At 49.3% G+C, this 26085-nt stretch overlaps 1 protein-coding gene across 4 annotated transcripts in view; it reads right to left on the bottom strand.

Annotated features, from left to right (window-relative positions):
* Window positions 1–26085, bottom strand: part of LOC144761737 (HAUS augmin-like complex subunit 3) — a 185909-nt gene that overhangs the window by 51563 nt on the left and 108261 nt on the right. The gene's annotated exons all lie outside the window — the stretch shown is intronic.

Here is a 26085-nt window from a genome sequence, read left to right as displayed (position 1 = left end):
AATTAACGAATAGAAAAATAGTTACTTCTAACCCAATCATCAGTTTAAAATCCAATGTGCATTTAACAAAGTAGCAAACCATACATTTGACCCCAATCAGGATTCTAAAGTGCAATATGCATAGTAGCTTTTCACAACCTTCCCATTAGGAGAGCCTCTAATTTAATTGACGTCAGTCACCTTACTGATTAGAATTACACCCATACAGACCTAGATCTTAAACCCTATGGGGAAGATAATACCAGCTGAGTCTTTATGCTTTTACACAAATATTGACCAACGGAGATAGCTACATCTCAGAATATAAGACTATTAATCAGCTACAACCCCATTTCTCTAGTTTCAATCTCATATTTTTTTTAAACACAGGCAGAAGTATCTTTTTCCTTGCCTCGGTGAAGAATACACAATCCTGAGAATATTTCCTCCTTCTCTTACAGGGGCACTGGGTATTGTTCTTTACAACCTCTGTTGTTAATCGCCTAATACGGCACCCTCAAGCGCAAGACTTGCTGGAATATTATATAGGTATGGGAACAAGTCTGTGCTCTCCTGTTAAATTAAGAAAGGAATGGCTGAGCTCTAAATTTAGAGATAATTCAAACCTTCTGTCCAACTAGTTTCTATAAAAGAAGAAAGGGAGGTCTCCTCAGAGATCCAATAAGGGAGCAGGAGAAAAATATTGTGAAACAGAGGGATCCCTACAGTTTTACCAACTAATCGTGATTTCAAACACAAGAGCAAATTTTAACATCCACTGACCACACAAAAAACCACTAGTGCCACAAATAATATTACAGTCATAGCCAAAAATTAAAACAGTATATTGATCACTTGAAAATGATGTTTAAAAATACTAATTTTATTCAAAACAATACATTGTTCTGTACAGAAGTACCATAAAACAAAATTAAAAACGTGTCAATTTGCATAGACCTATAAAAACAGAAAAAACAAGTTGTCGACGCAGCGTTTCGGTTATTGGTTTTACACCTTCATCAGGACAGTTTTCTATTTAATAAAGGAAACATACAGTTAGCGTACTTTATCATCACACTGTTATGTACACATAACATTTAATCTATGTTTTAAAAACAACATTTCTCAATTTATTAAAACAAGATATTGGTACTTTGGGGCACTGAACAAAGCAAACTAGTGGATCAGAGTCTCGGTCATGTGGAGCAACATTTTTAATATATAAATGGTAACAAGTTCTCAAAGTTCTTTATATATAAAAAAAGATCTTTATATATAAAAAGACTATATGCGTCTATAAGAGGAAGCTGATTACGGCTGATCCATTAACGCGGCAGAAGTACAAGCGGAGCAGGGAGGCCGGACTCGATTCAGCAGGTAAGAGATGGCGGGGATGTTAGACGCCGTGCGGTTAGCAATTCTTCTTAAAAATAGACCCTAAGGTAAATCTAGAGTCTTTAATGTAATTTTAAGACTGTAGACAATATGCTATAGGTTGCCGCTAAATATATTTCATTGTCAATACACTACGATTGAGTTCATCAGTAAAATCGTGGGTTCACAATGAGCGAGTCAAAAACAGGTGTTCAACAACATGTAATTGATTAAGCCTTGCGTTAGCCAGCCTAAAATAATGTGCCATAAAAATAGAGCTAGAAATCGGGGCCCAAAAATACATGTACGTAAAGAAGCTTTGCGTTTTGATTATCTCTTAGCATAATAAGATCTTAGAGAAACCGCCAGATAACCGATTACATAAAATGATGGCATTTAAGTAATTAACACACCGTAGATTGAGGGTTGCTAGTAGTAAAAAATAATGCACCTCCAAAAGAGAGTTACAGATACAATATTACAAACACCAAATGGCACTTAGAGTATGTCTAACTATAGTGTCTCGAAAAGATGATAAAGTGACTCGATCTGTGAAGACTGGGTGGAACCAGCCTTTTGTAAAAACATGACATGGCGTTTAAATATGGTTATAGTCCTCATTTGAGACGGCGCTAGAAAAGGAAACAAATAATGGTTCAGTATCCAGCAAACGTCCATGTAACCATTAGGCATAAAACGAATTAGATCTCATATCCAGGATGATAAAAAAAATACAAGAATAGACACGGCAAATATAACATGAGAAATATCCAAACTAGGAACCTTAGAGTAACACGACCATGCAGACTCAAGGCAGGATAAAGCACAGACTTAGATCAAACAAGTAATATAGAACTAAACAGAGAACGAGATGATATTCTTGCTCTTTGTAGATGGTTAATTGAAAAACCACAAAAGGAGGCCATCCCCGGAGAAGTGCACCAATATACAATCGCAAGCACAACAAAGGCCTTGTAAATTTTATACTAGGTAAGTTGATTGTAGTTAACCTTGGCTATAATTAAGACACTTGAGACACTAGGTCAGTACTAATTAAAATGAATGTATATTTACTCTTTTCAGTATCCTTTGAAAAAAAGACAGACCTCGGTGGCTCCCTTGTACATATATACATCGAGTCAACAAGAAAATCTTAAGGTAAAATGTTTGGTTGGACTTGGGAGTAGATACCAAACAAGATAATACCGGTGTAGTAAATGGGTTTCCTTATTTATCCCTGAAGGTTTTTAATTAAGAGGATATTGACTCCATTTAATTGATTAAACAAACTTCATGGAACCAGAAAAGAGAGCTTCAAACTAAGGTGGAGCCTGGAATAAGAAAAAATTAATTAATGCGAGGTACACAATCAGCTTCCTCTTATAGACACAGTCTTTTTTATATAAAGATCTTTTTTTATATATATATATATAAAGAACTTTGAGACCGAGACTCTGATCCACTAGTTTGCTTTGTTCAGTGCCCTAAAGTACCAATATCTTGTTTTAATAAATTGAGAAATGTTGTTTTTAAAACATAGATTAAATGTTGTGTACATAAAAGTGTGATGATAAAGTACGCTAACTGTATGTTTCCTTTATTAAATAGAAAACTGTCCTGATGAAGGTGTAAAACCAATAACCGAAACGCTGCGTCAACAACTTGTTTTTTCTGTTTTTATAGGTCTATGCAAATTGACACTTTTTAATTTTGTTTTGTGGTACTCCTGTACAGAACAATGTATTGTTTTGAATAACATTTGTATTTTTAAAGATCATTTTCAAGTGATCAATATACTGTTTTAATTTTTGGCTATGACTATGTAATATTATTTGTGGCACTAGTGGTTTTTTGTGTGGTCAGTGGATGTTAAAATTTGCTCGTGTTTGAAACCACGATTAGTTGGTAAAACTGTAGGGACCCCTCTGTTTCACAACTAGTTTCTATGGCACTGTGCCCCAGTGTGCTCTTTAGCTTGTTAATCAAAACCACTTACCTTCCTTCTATACACCCCTCTGCAACGTTTAAGCGCTTTTGCATTATTGTCACCGGGTTCCGTTTCCCGGAGAAGGTGGTCATTATCTACGGTAAGATTTGCTCAAACAATTTGTCATGGGCCACGATTTTTAAGAGATGGTTGGGGGGGGGGGGGGGGGGGGGAGGGGAGCGGGGGGGTCTGTCTTCTGTTTGAGTCCATTTATCAGACATCCCCTTTGAGATTTAAATTGGCAGCTTTCAGTCTTTAAAGGGGCAAGCACAGTGTGGGTGTAAAATGAGCATCTGTCTTACTGTGAACATAGCCTGAGCTAGACTAAATGGCTGCAGTAGTTAAGTCCGCTTTAAGGACGTGTTCGTCTAACACGTTTCAAGCCTCTCTTGGCACATCGTGGCTCTGAGGTAGGAACGTGCTGCTCAGCTGAAAAGGCTTATACTCTTGCTACATTTGAGAACAGTCTTCTCCCTTTCTCATGATCGCGAGCTCCAGCACCTGTGCCTGTGTTTTATATTGCCTCATGATTCCCATAAAAAATGTGTTCAAAACACTATACATGTTCGTGCCTCATTTTTGCTTAGGGAGCTTGTGTTTTTTAGGGTTTCAGCAGCATACTCTGTCCTTCCCAATCTGAAATTCAGACTCCGATGGGTGTGCGCGCGGATTCTCTTAAACACAGATTGCATACTGGTATTAGGATTTGCTGAATTGGGGGAGCAATGTACGGGTGTTAGTTTTACCTTGACATACTCCTCTGTGTTACGTAACCTCTACATGCACACCCATGTACTTTTCTCTCCTTACTAGGTCTCCCATAGATACACAGCATTGTTATTTACTCTCAAATTTGTCCCCGTCTTTCTTCATACAGAGACTCCTGCCATGCTCTTCCATCCACAAACACTCCTCTGCACTCAGTTGCTCTCCTCTAGAAGAGAGATCTTGACTTACTACTGCAGATCAGGAAGAGGTGCGGTCCTTCATATTTCCAAGCGCACAAGATGTACGCAAACACTCGCCCATGGCCTTGTTGGGCCAAGAGACCAGGGGTTCCGACAGAGCAGCCTTTTAGACACCCAAGCATGGTTATGTTAAATAAATTTCTTAAGCGCGGCTAACACCATTAGGTTTCTTGGCGCTGTGCTGGGGGAGCGGTGGAAAGAGTGTGAGACGGGATCTAAAGGTATGAGGTAGAGAAAAAGAAAGTTTTAAGAAGTTATCTGAAACCAGGGTATGAGGGTGCAAGCCTGAGAGAAAGTGGGAGGGAGTTGCAGAGGGATGGGGCCAAAAAAGAAAACCTAAGGCCTCCGTATTTTTTCCTCTTGAATCTGGGAACAGATAATAAGGCCATTTGAGATGAACGAAGATTGCGGGACGGGGTATAAAGATGAAGAAGGGAAGAAATAAAGGAGGGACCATGGCCAGAGAGGGACTTAGAAATGATACAGCCTAGCTTGAATTTACAGCGGGCGGATACCGGGAGCCAGTGGAGACTCTTTAGTAGTGGACGAACGTGCTGATCTCTCGGCCGGTGGTAGATCAAGCGGGCAGCTTGATTTTGGATCAGCTGGAGTCTTTTCAGTTGATAATCAGGAATGCCAACATACAATGCGTTAGCGTAATCAAGTCTACTGATCACTAACGCAAGTAGCGCTAACGTGAGCGCTTCGGTGGTAAGTAGGCGGGAGATTTTTCGAATTTTCCTGAGTTGGAAGTGGCTGGCGGACACCACTGCGCTGATCTGGGGAGTCATAGAGAGGTCATTACTAATGACGACACCCAGACTTTTGGCAGAGTTAACTGGAGAGGGAGGGCTTCCAAGGCTGGCAGGCCAGATGGAAGGCTGCCAAGGATTGGAAGCTCCCCCGACAAGAATCAGCTCCGTCTTGTCGGGGTTAAGCTTCAGGTGGTTTGAGCTCATCCAGTTACTGATGAAACAGAGTGTATTTTGGAAAGTGGAAGTAGAGTCATCAGAGGAGTCAATGGTGAAAATCAACTGAATGTCATCCGCGTAGTTGAACGCGGTGACACTCATCCCACGAAGGGCACGGAGTAAAGGGGCTAAATACAAATTAAAAAGGAGAGGGGACAGGGAGGAACCCTTCAGCACTCTTGGTCTTCAGCGCTCCTTCTCATCGGACACCTCCGCGTGCCCAGAATTCAGAGCACCAAGGAAAAAAAGGGGAAGGGTACACACAAGCCTCAACCCTCGGATTAGCACCATCCAGCCCTTTAGCTTGTGGACCCACAGGTATATGTATCGATGAGCGAAAGAAAGCGGTCTGTGGTTTCAGTGTATAAATTGCTACAAAGGGAGGTGGAGTCAGCCACTTACCCACCACAGTGCCACATGGGCCTAGTATTCATGTAGAAGACGTCCTTTAAAAAAATAATAATAATAATAATAAAAATAAGTTTAAGTTCCATTCCCAACCAGACACACGATTTCCTTTTCTACGTTTTTTTTGTCGCAGGTGAACCAGATCAGCCATCATTCTTAACAGGATATTCAAAAGTTGTCCCAACATAATTTTACAAAGGTGTTCTAGACAGAGTAGTCTGATCAACTCCAATAAAATACACAGGCGCTCACCACGAGCAGGAGGTAGTAAGACGTGTGCTGCTAGAGGGGTAAAAAGAAAAGAAAAGAACGCAGGGAATCAAAAAACATGAATACCAGGGCATAACTTGCATACTATGGACTGTACCTCGCATGTAAATTCCTGGACAACAGTTCCCATCCCTAGGGCAGTTCCACATAACTGCAGTCGGATAATGAGCACAGATCAAACTTACTCCACATTGAGAAGTAAGAATCCCCTCCGACTCCACTAGGTCTAAACTTTTTAAAAAGTTCTCACCGCCTGGAAATTTACTTCTTTCTAATTGTAGCCTGCAAAAGCTTAAAGCAAAGTTTTTATTTCCTCAGTGGAGATCTCCTTCTCGTAGGAGTGTCTGGACTCAGACCTAGAAACAGGAGATGGTCCCCCCCAGGAATCGTGCCTGTAATACTTGCACACCATTCGAGCAAGTTTAGAGCCACAGTGACTGTTACCAATGGCCAAAATGGGGCAGTCAGTACAGTGTGCTGAATATTTGTTGTTCTGCCCCCCTCTGAAGAACAAGCACACACACATTCATCCCCGTTCTATCACATCGGGAGGGATTCTTCAGGAGTCCGAGGGGATTCTCAGCAGCAACCTAAAACGGGCACTTTTCTTTAAAATTATCGAATGTTTCCATTCACAAATCGAGTCCTAGAATACAACCAATCACACAGGTTTTTGAAGACCAAAAGAATTTTGTATCCCCTTGCTCATTATTCCGCAAGGATTTACTTTTAGCAGGCGATATTGCCTGCTTACTATTCAAGTGGACTAAACCTAGCAGATACGTCTTTCACTTTACACTCCAACGCCACCTGTTGGTCAACTCTTTATGTAAATATGCGGTGCAGAAATCAAAGTCCAATAAAGGTTTTTTTATTTACCTTTCCTCAAGTTGGTTTCACAATTTAATCTATCACATGCTCACTTTGTCAATTTAAAGGCTCCATGCAAAAAAGGAGGCAATTTCTCATTAGTGCCTCACCCCCAGGGCTTTAAGTGGGCAGGGTCCTGCCGGTGCTCAGCATCGGCATTTCTATAAAGCAGGTTATGAGACAGAGCTCTATCGAGCGCTTCATTTTTGCCTCAATATCACGGTGAAAAAGAAAGTTATCTCTGCAGCAGGATCAGGCGCGCAACAACACTTGGGCTGAAAGGGCTTCCGAGCAGGACCACTCTTCACTGCCTGTGATGTAACTTTTTTTTTTTAAAACATTTTATTGAGGCAGATGTTGCAAACCACAGTTTCATATGTAGAAAAAAACAATGCCATGTTACAGAGTCTGTACGTAAGATTGACATGCAGCCTAATCCGCAAAGTGATGAGTACGTAAGACAGACATCTGGGTTGCACCATGCAGCATGAAAACTGTTACAGTAGCAAAAAACATTTTCTAATAAAGCAACCTAAACAAAAATTACACAATTCCAATAGGTCAGGAAACAAATAAAAAATAAAAAAAAGGACAACAAAAAAATAAGTAGAGTGCAAGACTAGTACAGTAAAGCTATCAGTATCACATTAAGTGGCATCCTAGCCAATGACCACATCACAATAAACGTATACCCGGAACCCTTCCACCCAGGAAGGAGTTGGACCAGCAGCATGAGTTCGTATAGTGCCGAGTCGTCTGAAAGAGCTGAATGGTAGGCCGCGTGAGCGTGGATGGGACATACCCATGTACAGGCCCGAAGACCCCCAGTCTCAGGAACAGCATCGGGTCACCGCCCAGCAGGCCCCGTCTCCACACCAAAAAGGTAGTGGCCAACAGTCGCAGATGCACAACCAGTGTGGAAGTGTGGAATGCGGGACCCAAGGTCTAACCTACTCCGGTTGGATTGTTGGGATGCAGGGACTGGGAGGGAGCCTCTAGCGTTTTCCGTGAAATGTATTGGCGGTACGGACCCCAGATGTCTGTAGGGCGGGAGGAGGCTGGGAGTTGGTCAGAATACTCCACACTATTTACATTGCAGAATGCCACGCTCCTAAGCCAAGTGGCAACTGAGGGAGCGCGTTTCGAGCACCATAGCAGCGCGACCTCTCTCTTGGCCAGAAGGAAGCAGATAGACGCCAATTTGCGGAGCGTGTGGGGGAATTTGGACATATATCCCATCAGTGCAATTTCTGGAAGGACCGATAGGGACAGCCCCAAGATCGCACCCAGTGTGTCGTGTATGTCAACCCAATAAGAGTGCAGCTTCGGGCAAGTCCAGGCAAGATGAACGAAGTCGGCCTGGGGGGCATTACATTTAGGACAAGTATGGGGACGACTCGGGTCGATTCTGTGAGCCAGCGCGGGTGTGTGATACAGCCTACGAAGGAATTTAAAATGTATAAGTTTGTGTCTGCTGTTCATAGAAACTTCCCTGGTCATGGCACAGCATGCGCCCCACTGGTCGTCAGTTATCTGGATGCCCAGGTCCAGTTCCCATGCGGCCCGCACCGCCTCGTCTGACACTGGAAGGGAGGACAGGCAGAGTTTGTATAGCTTGGACACAACGTGGGCCCCTGAAGAGGTCTGGATGATGTATGTAAGAGCCAGAGTGTCTGTGGGAGGCAACGGGAAAGTGGGGAATGTAGCCCGCAACAGTGCCCTCAGTCTTGCGAACACAAACGTGTCCATAAAAGTGCGGTCGGTGAAGCGGGGGTCTTCGGAAATAGAAAGAGCGTGGCCGTCCGGGAATAAGTCACCCATAGTGTGCAGTTGGTACTTAGCAAGTGTTCGACTAATCAATGTCTCGCCCGTAATGGGGAGCCAATGTGGTCTGGGAAGTGGGAGGGCTGGGGAGTACAGTATGTCTACGCGCAGCAAGCGTCTGAGTTTGTCCCAAGCCCAAGTCGTAGTAGTGAGAGGGAGTATGTCGTGAGGGTCGCAGGGGATGCATTTGGGAAGCACGGCATCCAGCGACACAGGGAGCGCTGCGTCTGCTTCAGGTTTTAAATGTTGAATCCTGGCATCTGGGTGGTACCAGGGGTGGGAGTAAGAGCATTGGGCCACCAGGTAGTATATGTGGAAGTCCGGCACCCCAAATCCGCCCCTCTCGTAAGGCAGTGTCAGCGTGCTCCAGGCGAGGCGAGGGCGTTTCCCCCCCCAAACCAGTCTGAGTAGGGCTGTGCGCAATTGGGTGAAAAAAACCTGCTTTAAAGGGATGGGGATGTTATTGAACAGATATAAAAACCGGGGCAGAACCACCATTTTTACTATTGCTATGCGCCCAGCCATCGATAACGGAAGGCGGAGCCAGCGATCAGTGTTGTCCTCTAAAAAATCAAGGGCACGGCCATAGTTCAGGCGGATAATGGACGTAGTATCCAAGTGGATATGTATCCCTAAGTATTTGACTGAGTCCTCGCACCACTCCAGCGGGTAGGAGCAAGGCCATCTCGCCGTGGCGTTGGTGAGAGGGAACAGCTGCGATTTGTGCCAATTAACCTTTAGACCAGAATAATCCCCAAATCGCTCAATTTCCGAAAGCAAAGGTTGCAGGTTGGACTCAGGGGTACGGACATAGAGAACCATGTCATCTGCGTAGAGCAACACCAGAAGAGGCCCAGTGCGGAACTGGAGCCCCCTGTGCAGATGCTGCTCCTGAAAGTGACGGACCAGGGGGTCCATGGCCAGTATAAAAAGTAAGGGGGACAGGGGGCATCCCTGTCGCGTACCTCTGGATAGAGTAAACCTATCGGTGACGGTGCCATTAAGGCGAATGCGAGCCGCGGGAGCTGTGTACAGCAATTCAACAGTCGCCACAAACATTGCAGGCATGCCCATCCTACGCATAACATCTAAAAAAAAAGGCCACTCCAGAGTGTCAAAAGCCTTCTCGGTGTCCAGAAAGACCGCAGCAGCCGGGACGTCAGGGTCAATTCTATGCAGAACCGAGAAGAGAGTGCGAAGGTTAAGGGAAGTGGATCTCTGAGGGACGAAGCCAGACTGTACCGGCGAAATAATAGAGTTAACCAGCAGCGCAAGCCGCAGCGCGAGCACCTTGGCCAGGATTTCATAATCCAAGTTCAGGAGGGACAGCGGGCGATAAGAGCTGCAAACCGTTGGGTCGCGGCCCGGTTTGGGTAACAGTACTATAACCGCCTCACGGAGCGTGGGAGGGAGAATACCGGACTCCAAAGATTCGGCGTAAACCTCCACCAGAATGGGCACCAATTCCTCTTTGTACGCCTGATAGAAATCGGCCGTAAAGCCATCCAGGCCCGGCGCTGAAGACCCCCTCAGTGAGTCTATCGCTTCCTCAATCAACTCGGGCGTGATGGGATGTGCCAAGAAATCCTGCATATACCTCGCCAAGAAAACCATAGCTATTTCATCAATATAGAGACCCGGGTCACGGTGTTCGTCGGAAAGGGCAGACTTGTAAAGGCGTTTGTAGTAGGTCAGGAATGTATTGCATATGGCAGAAGTAGTGTAGTGCAGCATGCCATCGTCATCAGTTATTTGTGTAATGTACGCAGCTTGTCGGGGTGGGCGCAGCAATTGGGCCAATAGCTTGCCAGGTCTGTCTCCCTCGCCGTATTGGCGCGCTGTGTGATACTTGCCCAGATACTTCAGCTCTCTGTCCGCCTCGTCCCTGAACTGCAGGAGGAGCTCAATGCGCTTCGCCTCGTTAACAGGGGAGGGATCAGCAAGAATTTGGGATTCGATGGCCAACAGGCCAGTCTCTAAGCGGGCCAGGGAAGTTCGGATTTCACGCAGCGCACCGACATGTTTGGTAATGCAGACTCCCCTTATAGTAGCCTTGAACCCCTCCCACAGAGTGAACCCCTCCCACAGAGTGGCCCATGTGGCCACCGAGCCAGTGTTGAGGTCGAAGTAGTCCTCGATCGCAGAGCGGATCCCCTCAGTGAAAACTGGATCCGCAAGTGCGCGCCCAGGGAATCACCACTGCCGTTCGTACCCACCCAACCTTGGGATCGCAAGCGCCAGTACCACAGGAGAGTGGTCAGAGAGTGTGCGCGGCAGGGTGCGTAGATCAGTGACCCAGCCCGCCAGGCCCGGAGAAAGGAGCCAGTAGTCTATCCTGGTGCTCGTGTTGTGGAAGCCGGAGTGGTGCGTGAAGGAAGGGGAGGCAGTGTGACGCGTCGCCTCTATGTCCTGAGGTGAAAAGTGGGAGCAAATATCAGCCATCACAGCGCGGGATAGCGGTTTGCGGTCAGGGGAGATGGATGTGCTGTCTCTGCCTGGGTTCATCAGCAAATTAAAATCTCCCCCCATGGGGGGCGTGGCCAAGATGGCGTCGGAGTAGGACGCTTCTGAGAGCCTCTCCGACGCAGACTCTACAAAGCAACGAATAGCGGGGTCCAGGCCGTTCCTTTCGGCGTTGCACGAGCAACGGAGGTCACTGGCAGCTTGGGGGTGCCGTCCGGACCCATCGGAGAGCTGTGCGGAGGCCAGAGACGGAGTTTGGAGCGGGGACGAGCTGAGGCCTGCGAAGCACCGGCCTCTAGTACCCGGGGGGCCGGCCACGCCTGACGCGGCAACGGGCGTGCAGGAGGAGCACTCGCCGCTCGCTGCCGAACCCCGCCCCCGAGACTTGCCGACCCGCCGGGGGTGAGCCTTGTCCCTGGAGTGGGGACCCGGTGTGTGAAGAGGCTGGCGGGGCGTGACTGGAGCCTCGGAAGGAGCTCGGGGGACGACGCACCCACGCCGGAGAACCTTGGGGCTGCGCGCCCACGTGGTGGAGCGGCTCCGACTCATGGAGGCCAGTAGGAGCGGCTGGCGTCGCTGCGGCCCCGACACGGGGTGCCGGCTGAGTCTCACGTACTCTGAGGCGGACCAGAAGCTGCCCTGTTTGGAGCGGGCGGAACAGCGCCCAGAGTGGCTGTGGACAGTGGCCTACTTGGGCCCGTTCTTTGGCCGCCATTGACCCGGGGGACTTCCTGTTGCCTGGCCAGTGGAGCCCCAATACCGGACTATCAACCCTTGGGAGCATCGCTCTGGGTTCCCCGAGGTGTTTCTGGGACATAACGCTCGAAGTGGATGACCTCGGCGCCATCTTTAGGGGACCTCTCGGTTTGACCGGAACCTATCTGGCTGCGCTGCTGGGAAGCCTCATGAGGTGCCACTGCATTTGACTGGTGTCTATCGCGAGGGTCCCCGTTGCGGCGGCTCCCCCCTACCCTGCAGACCACGCTTAATACCTGCTGCATTCCCGGAGTGGTGGTGGTTGCTGTCGGGGGTGGCTGCGCCTATGCACGGATAGCCTGAGAAGTGTGCTTCACTGCTTGCGGGCTTGGCCTGCCATCGTTGCAAAGACTCCAAGGTGCGGAAGGCCTACCACACTGCGGGCAGAGGGCTTAGCGGCTGCTTTTGGAGGGTGACGCGGCACTGCTGACGGGGAGTCCCGAACCCGGGGGGCGCTGTCCTGGGCTTCATACTCCCGCCTGCGACTACCTGCGACTTGGTAGTGGGAGTGCAACGACAACTCGCAATTATGTCCGGCGCGTAGCGCAAAGGGGGGAAGACGGTGAAGGAGGGGGCCCCCAAGTCATCACAGCAACCGGCGTCACCTGGAGCTAGCGGGTCCTCCAGACAGCCAGATGATGAGGCACCTGCGACTAAGGCCTTTATGAAGGAGCTTTTCGCGACTATTAAAGAGGACATCTCCGAACTCAGAACTCAGCTGGCATCGGACCTCCGGGAAGTGCGAAGGGATGTAGACGGAATTGGCGAAAGGGTAGCGACGCTGGAGGACCATGATCTTGGTCTGGCAAATGACGTGCACCAGCTTCAGCAAGACATCATACGGCTCACGGAGCAGAATTTGGATCTGCAAACCCACGCAGAGGATTTGGAGAACCGTTCCAGGAGGAATAACATTCGCATCAAGGCGGTGCCGTGGGATGGTGAATCGGGGGACCTGCGTGGCTATGTTCTGGCCTTGTTTCTCCAGATCCTGGAAGACGAGGAACTTCGGGACATCCAGATGGACAGAGTGCACCGAGTGGGGCTGCCTAGGAGGGGAGGGGGCCCGCCGCCGGATATTCTTGTCTGTGTGCACGACTTCCAGGTCAAGGAAAAGATTCTGAGGAAAGCTAGGACCATCACCTCCCTGCAGTTTAGGGGCCATCGCCCCCAGCTTTACCAGGATCTGGCAGCTACCACCTTGCAGAAACGAAGGGACTTCCGGCCGGTCACCGCCTTCCTCCGGGAGCGCGGGGTGTCCTACTCCTGGGGTCATCCCTTCCGGATTATCTTTCGATGGGAGAACAGACTGCGACAGATCAACTCCCTGCGGGAAGCGAGGGATCTCCTAGGCATCGAGGAGGAGGAACCGTCCCGAGAGGCTCGTGCCTCACCATTCCGGCGGAGGCGTCGTTCTTCTTCCTGGCACAGGGTGGGCCCGTCCCCTGAGCGACAGCGACCGGATCCGGCAACTAGAGAGCAGGAGAGAGGAGACGCAGTGGCATCGGTGGCCTCCGCCACCATGACGGAGTCCCAGACGAGCTCTGGTGCAGCATGACCCCGCCTTCATGGCATGGCGTCGGAGGGGCTCTTGGCCTGAGGTCCCTGGGGTACACTGGTACTTTTGGAGAAGACACCCCAGACCTTGGACCTGGGGGTCGCCGAGTCGACACCCCTGCCCCGTTACCAGTCCAGTAGGGACCTCCTGAGCCTTGACCTGCTGGAACTGATGACTGCGAGGTTCAGGTTCAGTGCTCTGTGTTGCATTTTGTTCTTTCTTCTTTCTTGTTTTTTTGGGGGGAGGGGGGGGGGGGGAAAGGGGTGCGAGGGACCGGTGGTGGCAGCTCTGTATGGAATGTTTGGATTGCCGAGAATGGGGAGAGACGCGTGTTTTACTGCTTATTCCTGCTCTTTTGGCGTTGGGGATCCACTTTGGCCTCCGATTCACGGGAGAGGATGATCTGGGGGGTGACAGAAGGGTGTATGGGGAGATCAAACGTTTGCTGACAGTCTCACCTGTCCTTCCTATGTTGTTCTGCAGTTTGATGGGTATGCAGGTCCAGTACAGGGAGTGCGGCTGTTTGGTGGTGTACATGGCGTGGAGTGATTACTTTCCCTAATGCCTGTCAGCGTGGGAACTTGGAATGTAAAGGGTCTTAACTCCCCGCAGAAGCGGCAGAAACTATGGAAGTACATTGTAGATCACCACCTGGACGTGGTTGCCCTTCAGGAGACCCACCTGGCTAGGCGAGATGAGTTGAGGCTTCGTCATAGGCAGTTCCCTCTTATTTACAGGGCGTCTGCGTCCACGAAGCATAGAGGGGTGGCCCTACTTTTTCGGGCTTCCCTGCATTTTCAGCCCACGGGGATGTCTGCGGACAAGGAAGGCCGGTGGCTCCTGGTGAAGGGGCTGTTGCATGGTCGTCTGTGTACTTTTGCTGTGATGTATGCTCCTAATGTGGGACAGAATGCCTTCTTACAGGGACTACTGGACAGGGTGGGGAACTTCGTGGAGGGTCACCTGTTCTTGTTGGGGGATTTCAATATGGTGTGGAACAAGGGATTGGATAGCTCTGGAGGCCACAGAGCGGACGCGGGAGTCTTCTCAGACGAAACTCTGCGTCAACTAGGGGACATGGGATTGATTGATAGTTGGCGTTTTCGTCACGCTCAGACTAGGGATTACACCTTCTTTTCCAATGTTCACCACTCATACTCCCGCATTGACTACATCTTGACTAGCCAGGCTCTTCAGGGGGACATACAGTTAGCTGACATCTTTCCACTCTCGCTCTCGGACCATAGCCTCGTGGTACTGAGTTTACATTGGGCCGCCGGGGGAGATGGTTGGAGGAAGTGGTATTTCCCGGCCGCATTGGTGCGAGATGAGGTGTCTTGTAAAGCTCTACGCGCAGCTATTGGCGAATTTTTTCTCCTCAATCCACCTACGGACACATCAGTATATACCACTTGGGACGCGTGCAAGGCTTCTTTGAGAGGCACGTGCCTCGCTCTCAACGCGAACCTGAACAGACTGCGACGGGAAGAGAGAGAGGCTCTTGAATCCGAGCTGGCCTCCCTAGAACAGGCTCACAAGGCGAACCCCTCTAGGGTGACTTTACGCCCCCTGACGGCGGTGCGTGGGAAGCTGAGGGCCCATTATAATAACAGGGCGGAGTTTACTATCTTACGTCTCCGACGCACCTCCTACTCCCAGGGCAATAAAATCGGGCGCCATCTTGCCCGGCAGCTTCGGGATAAGCGCGAGAAGGATTATATCGGAGGTATTCGCGACCATGCGGGCTTCGTCCAGCATAGAGATGCGGACAAGGCTACTATATTCGGGCGCTTCTATGCTGCGCTTTACTCGAGTGACTCGCTTGATCCGGGGGCCCAATCCAGATTCCTGGAGGGCCTGCCCCTCCCGAAAGTCTCTGGGGTCTGGAACGAGCAGTTATCCTCCCCCGTCACTCGAGAGGAGGTCTTGGATGCCATTAAGGCCCTGAAGCTGCATAAGGCCCCTGGGCCTGACGGTTACACGGCCCTCTTTTATAAAACATTCGCCTCTGACATTTGCGACTACTTAGTCTCCCTTTTCAACGCAATGGCGAGTGATGGTAAGACCACGGATTCTATGGCCGAAGCTTTAATCACGGTTATCCCCAAGCCTGGGAAGGATCCTACCTCTTGTGCCTCTTACCGCCCGATAGCACTTCTTAACCTGGACGCCAAGCTGTACTCCTCCATTCTGGCGGGTAGATTGCAGGATCTGATGCCTGCCTTGATCCATCCTGATCAATCGGGGTTTATTAAGGGTAGGCAGACTCACGATAACCTGCGTCGCGTCGTCCATCTCATTGAAAAGGCGGACAGGTTTCGTATTCCGGCGGTGCTGGTTGGGCTCGACGCGGAGAAAGCTTTCGACCGCGTTGACTGGGGCTTTCTGCACCAGACGTTGGTAGCCTTCGGATTCTCGGCTGCTTTCATTAGGATGCTCGAGGCCAACTATAGTGGCCCTACCTCTCGGGTGATAATCAACGGCCACAGATCGGCGAGTTTTCGCCATTCCCGGGGGACGCGCCAGGGATGTCCCCTGTCACCCCTGCTTTTTGCTCTTAGTATAGAGCCGTTAGCTTTGGCGGTACGGGAGGACGAGCAGGTTCTGGGTCTTCCCTTTACAGGTGAGCAGCATAAGATCTCACTTTTTGCTGACGATGTCCTGCTGTCCATCCAGGACCCAGCGCTATCATTGCCCCATGTCCACTCGGTGCTCTCTACCTACGAGGAGGTGGCGGGCTTCAAAGTTAATTTTGGTAAATCTTACATCCTAAATTTAACCCTGTCACCGGGGGAGGTGCAGCGGATCCAGCTGCTTACTCCGCTCGCTTGGGCGTCGACGTCCTTGCTATATCTGGGCGTACGGTTGACCGCCACAGTGGGTGCTTTGTTCCAAGCCAACTTCCCCTCGATGTTAACTTCCATTAAATATGAACTGGAGCGTTGGAAGCCTAAATTCATCTCGTGGCTGGGCAGGATACACGCCCTCAAAATGGTGCTCCTTCCTAAATTGTTGTACTTGTTTCAGGCCTTACCTATCCCGATAGGATCAGACTACTTCCGCCGCTTGAAGACCGTCATGTTGCGATATGTCTGGCAAGGTGGCCGAGCGCGGCTTCCGTTTTCGGTTCTGCGCCGTCCGAGGCTGGAGGGGGGAGTTGGCTATCCGGACATGCATTTGTACTATAAGGCCGCCCAACTGAGGGTCATCGTGGAGTGGTCTCAGCAGATGTCGGAGAAGCATTGGCTCCATATGGATCGGAGTGTGGCGGGACGCTCCATCTGGAGTCTGGCCTGGTTACCCAAGGCACATAGACCCAGGAATGCTTACATCAGCACTCCCACGAGCACGGTGTTAAAAGTCTGGGACACGGTATGCAGCGACGATCGCTGGACCACATTCCCGTCCCCGTTTACCCCGATTCACTATAACCCGGCCTTTCCCCCGGCCTTGATGGAAGGCCCCTTTGAGGTCTGGAAGGACGGCGGCTGTAGAGGCCTTACCCATTTGTTTCATGGCACCGAACCCCTTACCTTCCACAACTGTATGAGGGATTATGGCGTTCCCCCGACAGAACGCTTCAGACACCTTCAGCTCCTGCATTGGGCGACGTCACCGGCGGTAGTGGACGCTGCTACTAGACCCCTATCGAAATTCGAATCTTTCCTTCTCCGCACATCTACCATGAAGGGAGCAATCTCGTTCCTGTACAAATTGCTGTTAGACTCTACTGTGGCGCCGCGGCCGCGATATCAAGGTCATTGGGAATCCACCCTGGGGAGGGACATCTCTACTAGTGAGTGGCAGGGCTTATGGAGGGACGTGACGGCGCATAACCACTCTACTGACCTCAGGGAGGCACATATGAAACTCATCTTTGATTGGTACCTGTATCCCTCTAAATTGCATCGCATATTTCCCACTACTTCAGATAGGTGTTGGCGGGGCTGTGGGATGTTGGGAAACTTTAGCCATATATGGTGGGAATGCCCTACCATTCGGCCATTCTGGACTGAGATCTTGTCCCACATTAAAGACATTTTGGGTTACCCGATCCCGGACTCCATGGCTTTTGTGTTATTAGGGCTTAGGGACCCGCTACTTGAGCACCAGACTAGAGCGGATAAGCGTATTATGTGGTTATGCCTGGGGGCGGCTAAGATGACACTGGCAGCCGCTTGGAAATCCCCGTCTGCTCCCGCTATTTCCTTGTGGCATGCCCGACTGTGGCGTCTGTTGAGCATGGAACGTCTCTCTGATATCTTTCGGGGGAATTTCAAGAATTTTATGTACAACTGGGGCCCGCTTGTGAGGTTTTTGTCCCGAGGCTTGCCCTCGGCAGTATGTCCATCAGCAGTGCGGTCCCTCCATCTCTTCCAGATTTAAATTCCTGAAGACCTGATTTGCTTGCGTGCTTGTTGGCTGCCACCACTGGGGGGGGAGGGAGTTGTTGGGGAGGGACGAGGGGGGGGGGGTTAGTTGGGGTTATTGCCTTCTGTTTCTTCTTCTATTGCGATTGGCTCTGCCTGAGGAGGACCTCTAGACTCTGGATGATATCTGGGCTGTCCTCTCTGTCTGAGGATGCGATGTCCACTGTTGACAATCTGTCCTACACGAGAACTGAGCTGAGCAGACGTTTCCTTGTTGCCTTATCGGATTATTGCTGGCTTCTTGTGGACTTTGGAGCCCTGTAGCCCTTTTTCTTCGATGATTCAGTCCCTATCTTTGCTCCCCCTGTGTGGGGCTTTATGGCGTTATGTCGCCTATCTTCCTCTCTTTCTTTCCTGTTCCCCTTTTCCTGTTTCCCTCCCCCTTCTATTCTTCTGATGTTTAAAATAAATAAAAATTTTACAAAAAAAAAAAAATCTCCCCCCATCACCAGCAGGTCAATGTCAGCGTGTAGCAGAGATAGGTGCAACTCCGCAAGATGGGCCGGAGAGTCGACATTAGGACCATATACCCCCACAATTGCAATCTTATACCCAAAGAGCACCCCCTGGAGAATTGCATATCGCCCCTCCCCATCCACCTTGCTACCCGTCAAGACAAAAGGTATACGTTTGTGTACCAAGACCGCCACACCCCGTGCATATCGACTAAAGCACGAAAACACTCTATGGGCACCCCAACCCCACGCAAAGGAAAGTGTGTCAGACTTAGCCATATGCGTCTCCTGCAAAACAAGCACATCAACATTATGTCTCGTTGCATACTGTAAAACCAGTTTCCGCTTCCGGGTGGAATTCAAGCCTCGGACATTCCATGTCATTAACGTTAAACCAGAAGGGCCAGTCTCTAATCCTATCCGGGCCATAGCGTCAAATCAAAAATCGTGGGCGTGAAGAAGTCATTTAGCAAACCTTTGTCTTGCGTCTCACACTCAGATACCAAAAACAGGAAAAAACAAGGAAAAAACACAACCCCCCCTCCCAACCCACCACCCAGCCTCCCAGCACCCCACGAGAGGCAGAACCCCATTAGTTGCAAATCAATAATGCAGAACAATAAATGCAAAATGGGGAGAACATGCGAAATCAGCTGCATATTGCGATCTAGCAAAACTAAGAAAAGGAAACAAAACAGTACGGCACGCGCCATGGGGGGAGGCAATGCAAACCCCCGAGCGGGCAATCCAACGGAACGGTGGGAAAGTCAAGGACAAATGTTAATAGAAGAGCTGGAAGCCATCCCTGCAAAGAAGAAGAATGTAACAGAACTAGAGCGATAGGGGCATTCCGCCCTGGCCAGCATCAGTAAATAAATCATCGCTCGCCTGTGTGTCATGAATTACAGGAGAAGTGGATCCGGAGCCCGCGGCCGATCCAGGCCCCTGTTTGTACGAGTGGCAGAAGTCCTGAGCCTCAGCTGGAGAGTCAAAGATACGGAACCGGCCAAGGGCCTCCACTTTCAGCCGGGCCGGGTAGAGCATACTGTACTTGAGGCCCAGGTTTCGGAGCGCTGCCTTGACGCTGGTGAATTTCCTACGAGCCTCCTGCACCATAACAGTATAGTCAGGAAAAAAGGACAGTTTGCTCCCTTGCCACCTCACCTCACCCATCTCACGTGCCGCCCAAAGCGCGGCGTCGCGGTCACGAAAGTTCATTATTCTGGCAATGATGGGTCGGGGCAACTGACCAGAACGTGGTTTGGGACCCAGGGACCTGTGTGCTCGTTCCACCACAAAACCAGCCGTAAAGGTGTCTTTGCCAAACAGTTCAAGAAGTAGGTTCTCCACGAAGGTGTCAAATCGGCCAGTGGCTGTAGTCTCCGCCACGCCAAGGATCCTGATGTTGTTCCTCGCCTGTGATGCAACTTAAAAGAGTTTCTGTTAGACATGGGATTTCTGGTTGGCTAGGGCATGCGCCTAAGCCATGCAGAAACCACCACTCTAGTCAGGGCAAAGGAGTTACACACTGAAGATAACCTCTGCTCACCCCACCCTTGGTACAAGCAGTCAGGCTTATCGAAGAGGCAATGTGTAAAGCGTTTGCGCACCACACACTCAAGCATGCACCAGTATCCCCCTAGACACCACAAAAGAAACTCCCACGTAGGTATGTAGAAAAATATAACCTTTGTGTTTTTAGACAAATGCAGTAGGATCAATGAGTCACAGCTTTGATATAGAGTGTTCAAAAAAGTGCATCAAGTTTCATTAATCGCAATAGTAAAAGCACATGTCTCTTGCAACAGCATAAAGGTGCCCCAGTTGCCGCTGATCCCCTTAGCAAACCGAAACACGGGCTCCTTTATCCAAAATAAAGGTGCCCCAGTCACTACTGTTATTTATTAGGATTTCACATGCTCTCCTTATCATTGAAAGGGGCCCCAGTTGCCCCTAGCTAGAACAGCAGTACCACTGAAGCCCTCAACCCACTCCGGGTCGCTGAAACATTGTGCAGTGGCTCAGACCCCAAGACTGAGCATTACCTGGGCCTCTGTCTACTCTCGCAGCTACGGGCTTCTCCGTTGTGCGAGGGGGGCCCTGGCTGGGGCCGACACTACCACCTGCAGGGAAGAGAGCCGCTCTACTCTTAAGCGCTGCTCCTGCTTCAGACTGCCTGGGCCTTGGGCGGCGGGCAGGAGTTCAAAGCGGCCCAAGGAAACACCAGCTTGAGGTTTCCTCTGCTTCCCAGCCGCAGGGGAGGAAGCCTGGGAGACGCTGCATGGGGAAAATGGGGCAGCTATTTCTTGGAGAGGGCCTCCGTTACTATCCGGCGGCTGCGACTGCTGTCCTGCTGGGTTGGGCCGAGTAGATGACTGCTTCCCTACGCAGAGATATTCCAGTTGCTAGGCAACGCCGCGCAGCAAATTATGCTGCGGCGCTGCGCCTTTCCGTCAGAGTGAATCCTGGCCCAGGACTCGGGCCGGAGGCGGTGATTGGGCAAAAGGTTCTTGGCGGTTTTCTCTTCTTGGGGGGGTGGGGGGGTAACGCGTCGCAGCTCCCAGAGGTACTCAGAGGAAGCGAGGCTGGAGGCTGATTATAGGTAGGCAGGCCCTTAGCGTCCTCCTCCCTTAATGCTGCAGACTTCACAGCAATCACAGCACATGAAGGGCTGTGTGAGGGCATGCACACAGCGCAGTTTGGAAGAGAAAGAATTGGAAACTTTGATGTCCCAGTTTCCTACAACAGGAGGCCAGCACACACAGGCCATTGGAGACTCCTCTCAAGCAGGGGGTGGACACAACACACCGCAAAGTCCCTTTCCTTTCCAGAATCAGCTATTGCAGGACAACACCAGACAGCACACAGCAAAGGGGCAGCGATTCGCCTCCAGTCTCTCCAGCTCTTCTCCTTGGCAAAGGTTCCTCTTGATTCATGAAGTAGTCTAATTTACTGGAGGTTTGGGCACATACTTATACCCCAAAATGTCTTTGAAGGAAGGGTCTCCGAACCCAGTCTAAACCAGTTCTGCTTTCACTTGGTGCAGCATTGTGCAAGGAGACGGGCTCCATTCAGGTGTAAGGTGAATCTCCTCCCACCACTCTCAATGCAGCCAGGGTCTATTCAGTGCAGGGCTGGGTCATCCAGGAAGGGCCAGGCACACCTCAACCGCCCGCAGGCCATCTACATTGAATGCAGATCCTCTGTCTTCGACACACTGAAACCAGACAGTCAATCCACAAACAGGCAGAGGCACAGAGGATGATTGGACAAGAAAATAGCCTCTTTCTAAAAGTGCTATTTCAAACACACAATCTAAAAAACAGCTTTGCTAAAAGATGTGTTATCTAATTCTGAGTTCAGGGATACCAACCTCCATTTTTCACTTTTGTCCCTATGAGAAGATATGCTTGTAAAATGTTACAAAGCATTCCCCACTCTGTCCTATGGGGCAAAATAGCCTTTGAATAGTGAAAAACGAAATTGACAGTATTTCAGTATCACATGTTACACACACCAGTACATGTCCTACCTTTCACATACACTGCAACCTGTCCAGGTGGGTACCTTGGGCCTACCATAGGGGTGTCCTATGTGTACTAAAAGGGAAGGGTTCGGCCTGGCAAGTGGGTGCACTTGCCAAGTTGACATGGCAGTTAAACTGTGCACAGGCACTGCGATGGCAGGCCCGAGAAATCTTTTCAAGGCTACTCAGGTGGGTGGTACAATCAGTGTTGCAGGCCCACTAATAGCATTTGATTCACCAGCCTTGGCACACTCAGTCCACTTTACTAGGGACTTATTGGTAAAAAAAATGCCAATCAGGGAGAACCAATCACCATACCAATTTATACAGGGAGCACTTGCACTTTGACACAGATCAGCAGTGGCAAAGTGGCCAAAGCACCTAAGCCAGTAAAAACAAAATCCAGCACAGTATGTAGAGGCATAAAGTCGGGGGAAACCATGCCAAGGATTCCAGGTCTAAAAGGCTCGTTATAGTTCTTTCAGTCTCATCATTTCAGAAATGAATCATTTTCAATATTATATACACAACAGAGCCATTGTTGCTTTTTTATCTTATGCAACTAACAATCATTGACAAGGCCAATAGTCCTGGCTTGTAGGTGTAATGTTACTTCTTGTATTATATATTCAAGGGCAATGACAGAAGCAGCAAAATACCAGTCCAGCGGCACACTATGATAGCACAGATTTTTTGCTTATGTATTTTTAAGCCACGCCCTTAATGACATCGGCCACGCCCCTTAAAGAATGCCGTTCTTTCATCCCACTCAAAGCCCTGCCTGACCCAACATTCCTCTCCTGGGCCCTCCTCAGCCACCATATTGAGCACAAGGTCATAGAATAAACATAAAACTGGACTGAACGTGGTGTAAAATTTGAGGCAGGGCACTTCTGCACTATAAACAAAGCGTGCATGCCTTAACTTATGCCCATCTTCACTTCAGAACAACCAACAGGCCAGCTAACTGGGGCATTGTAGAATCTAAATCAGAAAAAAAAAAAAAAAAAAACACAAATTGCTTTTATCTCTACGACGATTCCTCAGTCCCTGAGGGAGGGTTCATCTCATGAAGCCTGATACTGCCATTCCCTCACTCTAGTGCATGGATGCACACACCCAGATGTCTGGATTGGAGTGGCGGGGATGCCTAGTCCAGTATCAGCATCCCTGATAAGACCTCTCTTCAAGCAACAGGTAGACACATAGCTACGCCACCATCCTGGACATTACAAACGAGGCGAAAGACACCCCTACACTGCTCCGAAGAAAAACTGTGCTCTGTGCCACAACAACCCAACATGCATTGCCTCCTACTTTTTCTCCAACCAATGAGATGCCTCAGAATTGAAGTATACTTGGCTGCCTAAGATTTGTAGTGCAATAAGCTACCATTGAGCTAGAACCATCACCCAAACCGAAACACCCAACAACAAAACAATGATTAAACAGACAGACCTCCCAACGTGCAGTCACCCGATATTTGATAAGTTGCTGTTGGACACCCAACAGCTGCTTCAAGCCAAATACCTTCTACATACCACTTTTAAAATCACACTTGGTATTTCTCAAGCAGATCATGCACAATACAAACGGTATGTTATTTTAATTTATTATGCGCACCAATCACCCCGGGAGGGGTAAATCAGCACGAATACGAGGCAGAAATTAATACTCTTAGAATAGGTAAGTTTTAAGCAGTTTCCTGAATTGGAGATGATCCTTGTAGATTAGCATTTGAGGAGGCAACTTAATCCAGTAATAAGGGGCAAGGAAAGAAAACTACCTGCCCCCTGACCGGGACTTTCTGAACATAGGGACAAGCGAGCAGAGCTTTGTCGCAAGATCTTAAAAGTCTTGGAGGGGGTGGGGGCAAATAGCGAGTAAGCTTTGAATATTGCTTGCTGTAAGTGGTAATAAAGGAAAGGCGCTTCTAAACAAACATCATGTGGAAACATGAGCCTACGATGGCCAAAACCTGTTCTTTTATGGTAAGAGATTAAGCCATCCGGACTCCCAAATGTTGAACTACTAGTTTAGGAGAAGGGGCTATACCAAGTTTTAGGGGCCTTCAATCAGGCTATCAGAGTGGTTGGGCCTTCCCAAACATAATAATCTCAGTTTTTGCTGCATTTAAATGGAGACACTTTTCAGTCATTCCAGGTACAAATTGCCTCATTCCTGCAGAAAAAGATTCTTTAGTTTTAACCAGTTATTTGTCTAGGTAGATTAGTAGCTGTTTCGTCCACGTATGATATATTATCATAGACAAAAGGCTCTGACAATTTTGGCAAGGGGGGCAACAAATGTTAAAACGTGTAGGGCTAAGGCATTAGCCCTGTGGCATCCCTCTGTTCAGAGTCATGGTACAAGACTTACAGGGGCCAGGAATAACCGTTTGGGACCTGTTTTTACACAATTCAGCACCAAAGGCATAGTTGTCCAAGCTCTGGACACTTAAGACACACTCTGTCCCAGAGCAACATACATCTGAGAACCATTCAGCTAAACCGCTTAAACCACTACTTCCAAGAATGCACATTGTGTGTTTTTACTTTTTAGGTTGAGGTTTGTTACTAAAATTCAATACAAAAACATTGTAACTCTGAAATAGTTACATGGCTGGAGACTATAAGACTTGTGTTGTGTGTCACAGGAATTGCATGTTTTGCAAATACTCTCTCCCTGATATCCACACTGTTGCACAATTAAAACCGTGACAGTCCCACTGCTACCCAGTATGCAGTACGGGTCCCTCCTATCACTTACAAACTTTCTGACTGGCCGTGAATGCATATGTGTGAACCACGCATGCACTTACCACACATGCCTTTTCAACGCAGCTCAAACCACAAATGCGTTCTGACAAGGCATTCCTTTAGTCACATCAGGGCCACAGGACCCCCCGCCCCCGTGATGCCCAAACAAGCAAATAACACACAGACACAAGTGTTAAGTTTGGGAAAATTTGCTGCAGGTTTATTACATACAACATATGTAATGATGGTGGGTTATCTTACGGGCGATCAAAGGGCAGGCCGCATTCTCGCCACCTGCCCGCCTGTTGAGCCAATCAGCATAGTGGCGAACCACCCGACTGCTGCACAATTATTATAATTATACTCCCCACGCCCCTTGCAGGGCGTGACTAGGCAAACCCCCGGCTGCACAGGCCCACAACCGCCCGAAGGACTACTGGGGCGCCGACACGAGTTCCTGCACCTCCCATGAGGTTACAGGTTAGGCTCTGGCACCCCTATGTGCCCGATGAAGTACAGTGTTTGCACCTCTCTTCTTCCGGATCGCCCAGTAACTCCGCCACAGCCCGTGCGGTGGTACCCGCTGCCGCACGAGCCCCCCACCACTGCTACTACTCTTTACCTGCAACCTTTGCTCACCAGTGCTTCTTTAAGGTCTAGGAGGAACAAGTCTAAACCCACAGGCGTGAGATGAACTCCGTCAGCTTCAAAGTAACCCGTGACTTTGTCCTGAATCATCTTGTGTTTGATGAAACCCAGGCGCCTCCTTTGGGTGAATCTTTTCATGGCGCAGTTGACTCTTTTCCTGGACCTCTCAATTCCCTCACTAGACTTAGCGCCCCTCCAAATTCGCCTAGGGACAATTTCTGACCACCAAATCTCGCACCCCCGCAGATGACCCCCAGGTCCGTTTGCATTTTTTGCAGCAAGGTGGATCTCCCCAAATTGGTCAAGTCATTGCCCCCCAAATGAATTACCAAATGCTGAGGGGGAGGCCCCACGGAGGCAAGGGCTTCCTGTAACCTGTGCAGCAAGCTGTTCCATCGCATCCCAGGAAAGCCCAGCCACACACAATCCAAGCTCTTGAAGCCCTGGGTCCAGTTCCTGATTGCTGCCCACCGTCCCAACCTGGCGACTGTGGAATGCCCCAAGACCCACACTCTTGACCCTGTCAAGAAAAAGACGCAATATGTTCAAGACTGTTTATTGAAAATTGCACACCACAGCAAAATCTGGCAACACCTCCAAATGGAGCACAGCAAGCAAATATATAGAACATGGACGTGGCCGGATACCCTGTTCAAGGGCGAATGTAACGTTTATAACAGGGGGACTCCCAACGCCCTACCAATTGCACCTTGTCTGGCTGCAAACCAGCTTTGAAGGCAGATGTTGCCGCTCCTATACGAAAGGAATGACTGGAAAACCTTTTACCCTGCTTCAACAGACCAGCCCGATCCAGGCAGGCTAATATAATTTTATCCATC

This window comes from Lissotriton helveticus, chromosome 6 (genome assembly GCF_964261635.1).
Source record: "Lissotriton helveticus chromosome 6, aLisHel1.1, whole genome shotgun sequence".
Lineage (NCBI taxonomy): Eukaryota > Metazoa > Chordata > Amphibia > Caudata > Salamandridae > Lissotriton > Lissotriton helveticus.
Note: the sequence above shows the minus strand (reverse complement) of the source record. Positions and strands in the feature narration are given on the sequence as shown.